Genomic DNA, 6,567 nt, shown 5'->3' on the forward strand with positions numbered 1-6,567 from the left:
CAGAAACAGTGCAAGCTGGTTTCTGACAGGTGCTCTTCTTGGAAAATGACTTTTCTTCAAGCAATGCAGCTTGCCAGTCATACCACAACCTGGCTGCACATGGAGGAGGTCCTGGCCATCAGGTACCACTTCCTCCTTTGTAGAGAAAAAAACAAAAGCAGCACTGAAGCATTCCTGACACTCATGGGATGCACTACGCCATGGGCTGGGTTGGGAAGCAACTGGGAATCCAGAACCCCCTTTCAGATGCAAGGTTCTTCCAAGTCCCTGGTGTATAAATTGACTCTTGTAAAACAGCACAGGAGCTCAGAGCTTAGGAACAGAGGTTAATGACCAGTCAACAGCCTGCAAGTCAGCAATGTAAATTCAGCTTATCCTCTGAAGACTATTCAGTAGCTTACCTGAAAAACTGTTATGAGCATATGCAGTGGATGGGCCTCCAATCAGGAGGACCTTTGCTACATAATTATGACCAGAATCCTCAACAGTTCTAGGCAGATCTTGAACTCATTGAGCAGGAAGGAGGCCACCAGGAGTTTCCTTCATTTCAGGTAGGGAGAGAAGTTCTGCCATACTTAGACAAGCAAGAAAGAAAAGCAAGGCAAAGCCATCAGCACTTCTGAAAGAATGTATACAAGAGATTTGTGTGCTGAAGAGACATTAAAACCTGTACCTGACCAAATGGCCACATGATGGCACCACAGCTTTGGTGAGCGAGGACACACCACTACACCTCAGAGTCAAGATTAAAACCCTTTCAACCAAAAATGTAGTGTTGCTCTTCTCAAACTGCACCAGCAGAAACCTCCATCATCGGCATTGTGTAGATAGAATAACAAAACCCACAAAAGGGAGCTGAAGGAATTTAAGTAATAAAAAGAGTTTACAGTCACTTTGAAACAAGTAACTCAAAACTCTTTTTAAAATGTGTTTCTTCTGGGCTTGGATTTAGAAGGAATAATTTAAAAAAGTAGAGATAGCCAAAGGAAAGGTGTGGTACTGCAGCAGAGATCTGATGGTTTCTCCAATCAAAGGCATGATAATATGTGAACTGAGTCCAGAAATTTTCTCCCAAGCAGTACTGAGCATTTAATTCTTAATTAGTCCCCATCAGATAAAAAGATGGTCTTAAAAGGTGAAGAACTCCAAAATAAACCAGTCTTGCCTGTAGTCAGTGTTAAGGATGCAGGTCAAACCCATCTAATGCTCTAGGCAAAAAAGAAAAATTATACGAATTGGTCAGCTGCCTTACAGCAGAATACACAGAAGAAAAGCATGATTTAATGAAATAAAGGTAAAAGGGAGTGTGCACAGTTACCTAAAATGCAGCTCTCTAGGATCAGACACAGCTGAGACACTAAGAGCATTACCAAGTCAGGAAGGTCACTCATCAGCAGCTGGAGACTCTATAACACATTGCCCATATTCTTGTAGGTCCTGTGGGGATTTAAACCCCTAAACATCCAAACTGAAGATGTCGGGTTTTCCAGCAACAACTCCCAGGGCATACCTACAACCTGCCTCCCTCATGAAAAAACAGCATGTATAAAAGGATGGGGCCTTCCTACAGTGCTCCAGCTCTACTGGATTCAAACGATGATCCAGAACAAAGGACTCTGTAGAAGCGGAGATGCATTTGTCAATATATAGCTCAAAGAATCCTAAGGTAAGGTGCCTTGCATTTTCCTTCAAGTCATTGCTCATATATACACATTCCTTCCATGGGCAGCTTTCAGACATCAAAAAAAGGCATGGAGAACTGCTCTGGCAATGTTTCTTACCTGGACAACTCAGGTATGATACCTAGCATGTCTACAGCTATTAGCTCCCCTGGCCTCAAACTTTAGAAATGCTGAAAGGGTAGCTGGCGGTCTGTAAGAGAGAATAAACCAAAATACTTCAGGGAAGGGATTTTACAGGCACTGTTGTCATAGAAGAGACAGAAAACAGAATCTATTTATAACTCAGTGAGACAGCTTTTAATGGACATCACCAAGCTTTTTGCAGAAAAGAGACTGAAATATTTTCCAACAGACTAAAATGTTTTCCAATAGCTATGTTCTACCCAAAAGAGGAGAAAGACATTTAAAACCCAGTGCAGGTAGTGTTGCTTCTGCTGTCAGTACCTGCAGCATTTTGGGGAGGGAAGGAGGAAGCAAGGCTGATCTTCCATTTAGGTACAACTTGAGTAACCATCTAGCCAACAGCTCTGGATCAGTGCAGAGTATGACCACAAAATTTTAGCACAAGCAAGATCAGTCATGAGAGCTTGTGTCTCCTACATGAAGAAACAGCCAATAATGATTTTTATTGAAAGATGAAGAAAAAGAAGAGAGATTATGGACTTTAATGACACCAAATGATGGATCAGACACTAGAACCAATCTTAAATGCTACTGAAGGTTTGAATCAACCACTCTTAAGAGAAATGGATTGTTTTCTGTTCATGAAATTTCTACCAGGAAGGAGTAAGTGTATTTTAATACCAAATGCTACTCAGGAACCATATTCTGAGAGCTAGATGAAGGAATGTCCCCAGGTTCCTCAGGAGAAGGTCTGGCACCATGCTGTCGTGGTTTAAGCCCAACCAGACTAATCACCACACAGCTGCTCGCGCACTCCCCTTCCTCAGCTGGACAGGAGAGAGAAAATATGAGGAAAAGGCTCATAGGTCGAGATAAGGACATAGGGAGATCACTCACCAATTACCATCATGGGCAAAACAGACTTGACTTGGGGAAATTAGTTTAATTTATTACTAATCAAAATCAGAGTAGGATAATGAGAAGTAAAACCAAATCTTAAAAAAACCACCACCTTCCCCCCACCCCTCCCTTCTTCCCGGGCTCAACTTCACTCCCGATTTTTTTCCTACCTCTTCCCCCCGAGCGGCGCAGGGGGACGGGGAATGGGGGTTGCGGTCAGTTCATCACACATTTCTGCCACTCCTTCCTCCTCACACTCTTCCCCTGCTCCAGCGTGGGGTCCCTCCCATGGGAGACAGTTCTCCACGAACTTCTCCAACGTGGGTCCTTCCCACGGGCTGCAGTTCTTCACGAACTGCTCCAGCATGGGTCCGTTCCACGGGGTGCAGTCCTTCAGGAACAGACTGCTCCAGCGTGGGTCCCCCGTGGGATTGCAAGTCCTGCCAGCAAACCTACTCCAGCATGGGCTCCTCTCTCCACGGGTCTACAGGTCCTGCCAGGAGCCTGCTCCAGCATGGGCTTCCCACAGGATCACAGCCTCCTTCGGGCATCCACCTACTCCTGCGTGGGGTCCTCCACGCGCTGCAGGTGGATGTCTGCTCCACCGTGGACCTCCATGGGCTGCAGGGGGACAACCTGCTTCACCATGGTCTTCACCACGGGCTGCAGGGGAATCTCTGCTCCGGCGCCTGGAGCCTCTCCTCCCCCTCCTTCTTCACTGACCTTGGGGTCTGCGGAGTTGTTTCTCTCACATATTCTCACTCCTCTCTTCTCTGGTTCCCTTTTCCCGTTTTTCCCCCCCTTCTTAAATATGTTATCACAGAGGCGCTACCACTGTTGCTGATTAGCTCAGCCTTAGCCAGTGGCAGGTCTGTCCTGGAGTCGGCTGGCATTGGCTCTATCAGACATAAGGGAAGTTTCTAGCAGCTTCTCACAGAAGCCACCCCTGTAGCCCCCCCTGCTACCGAAGCGCTGCCACGCAAACCCAATACACATGCAAGCGTCTTGAAACACAGAAGGTTCTGAAAACAATGTTGCCTCATCTACTTTAGAACAATCACTTTTTTTCCTTCTTGCCTTAATTTTCCTTTCCTGCTGCCAGAAGAACCTACCTGTACATGCACACCTGCATGCACAGGGGCAGAGTAAAGTCCAAGATGTTTTAGGTTCTGTCTAAAGGCATTAGGAATACAGGACAGCTTTAGGACAGTATCTGACACTAGTTTGTCTGGGTCTTAAAGAGGTCAATGTTTGGTCAGTCATCAGTCACGAGAGTTAGTATTAGAGCAGCATCCTAAACATTAAAAAAACCCTATGTGCTTGTACCAGCTAACCCTGTCCAAAATGTCTAGTGACAGAGAGATCACTAAAAATAGATGGATCTGACTCTGTGCAGACCATTCTCAGAAGACAGGCAAACTGGCACATACCTATTCATATAAAACATTATCAGTGAGTCACTCATTTGGGCACCAGGAAGTCTCTTTGACAGAGCAAGTGCCCTACGAAGTAACAAACAAAATGTGCATCTCAACCTATTCTCAAAGCTTTGTCCCAAGCGTTCTGCCAGAGCAGCTGACCTGGAACAGAATTCCCTTCACAGCTATGATAAGGTCGATCCGACACAGAAACGAAAAACCTCAGACTATGCCTGGCACTGCACCAGCACAGGCAAATATAACAGAGCCACGTCACACTGCTGTACATAAGAAAACTGGAATGAGGCCAGCCACACACATCCATATAGCGCCACATTGTAAGATAAGCCTTCATGTTTATCACGGGATAAACTAGACCATAGAAACTGTATCTCTGAGCATGAAAACAATTTTTGAAAAAACCCACCAACTCCAAAGCAAAAACAACATCAAAACCCACCCACCTTCTGCAGCATGCTAAAATGGAGAGAAGCAGCCACTGCTGTAATTCAGCTAAAGGTGGCACTGAAAAAAAAATAGGGTTTATTCCACACTTTCATACCACACGGGCCATCCACAGAACCTGTGCATGGCATACCTTCCTCGTACCATCAGGTCTAGGTTGTGGCTCGAGTGCTTCAGTATATGCACACCCACACACTGTGGAGATACATCACCCAAGGTTAATCAGCTTTCAGCAAATCCTCCCAGAAAGGAAGGGCAGGTATTTTGGTAACACCTCCTACTCACAAACATCCTAACCAGCAAAACTAGCTTATGTCAGTCAATTTTGAAATGCATCTACAGAAGCAATCTAGAATGGATACACATTATCATGCAATTTGGCTTTTTGGTCTCAGGCTAGCGGTACTCATCACCAACCCAACTGTTAGTACAATATGCAACTTGATTATTAAAAAGACTATCAGTCTATTTCCTTAGAAAATCTAAATTTTTATTATACATATTGTATTACACTGAAAATACGTACCCAAAGACAGAATATTTTGAATTTACAACTGTACAAAAACAATAGAAAACATACGGGCTATGCTATAGATGTAACATTTTACAAAATGACAGTTCTTGTTAAAGGCACCAGATTCCCAGAGGGCTCTGGCTTAACATTTTTTAGTCTTTTTTTCCAGTCAGATCTTACTATGAAAATGTGATTCACTCTTAAACTGTATAATGTCAAAGTCTCAAGCTTCTTTCATCTAGACAAGTGGTCTGCACTTTGACACAACTTAGTGAGAGAAGTGACCAATTTCACATGGAGATGTCAAGCAACTACCAAAGGCTCCTCCCCCATTGCATCAAGCATCCTATGGTATTTAACTGAAAGGTTAAAAGGCAAAGCTGCCAGTGAAAAAAAATCAAGTTAACCCACAAAATACTGGCCCAACACTAGAGTGTTAACCATACTAAGCCTAGACTGTTTCGTGTGGAGATAACTACAGAGCACTAGAGTAGGAAAAAACACTCTGTGATCAGAACTCTTGCTCAGCATCTTCCTTGGGCTCACCTTCTTCATTACACTCATTTCACTCTTTCTGGTCCTCATGGCACTCATGAAAGAAAATGGACCCTAAAGAAACCCAGCACTTTGCTGTAGGGCAAGTTGTTAAAGAAGCCTGGGTATGCACATGTGTTCTTTCCTAAGAATAAAAAGCTTGGACAGGGGGAAAAAAAAAAAGCCACTTTCATTGCTTCTTTCTCCAGTATTCCACACTCTAAAATCAAATAAGCTAATTCATATCATGCCTAGGCTTGCACAGACAGGTGCTTCTTTACAAGCAAGGGCAAGAGAAGCTGGGATGTCCTGCCTTGCTGAGGTACAGTAATGCACTTCTGAAGTTTGGGCTTGCTATTTCTTAAAACTTCATGCTTGGATAAAGGGAACAAGGAAAGGACACAAACAAAGCTTTAAGAAAACTCTAAACTACTATTACTCTGGTCAATTTGTTAGTACATCTGTAAGTGATTCTAGAGTCAACAAATGTTTTTGTTTAATCTTACAGCACACATTCAGCCTCACTGAATGGAATCCAGCTAACATCCAAGTGACTGAATACTCAAGACAAAAAATATTAAGTTCCAGGGCCACATTTTGTTCTGTATGCAACAATTCCATTATAATGGAATTTAAATGTTGATGTTGCCCTTTCTGAATTGTCTGGCATTATCCCTTACTTTCAGGGCACTGGTTCAATGATTTCATTCTCTGAACCAGAGAACTCCATGTAGTTTTACTTCTTACTGTATCATTTTAACAACGTTGCAAAAACTTCCCTTTCTCTAGGCATTAAAAAAACTTTTAGATTCACAGATCAAGTTGAAGTAATGCTCTGGTATTGAGGGTCATAAAGTCACTTTAAAAATAAATTATTTTTGCAGTGTTGTCTCATCCTAATGACTTAACGGAATTAAAAAATATACTATGG

This window comes from Gavia stellata, chromosome 5 (genome assembly GCF_030936135.1).
Source record: "Gavia stellata isolate bGavSte3 chromosome 5, bGavSte3.hap2, whole genome shotgun sequence".
In the NCBI taxonomy this organism is placed as follows: domain Eukaryota; kingdom Metazoa; phylum Chordata; class Aves; order Gaviiformes; family Gaviidae; genus Gavia; species Gavia stellata.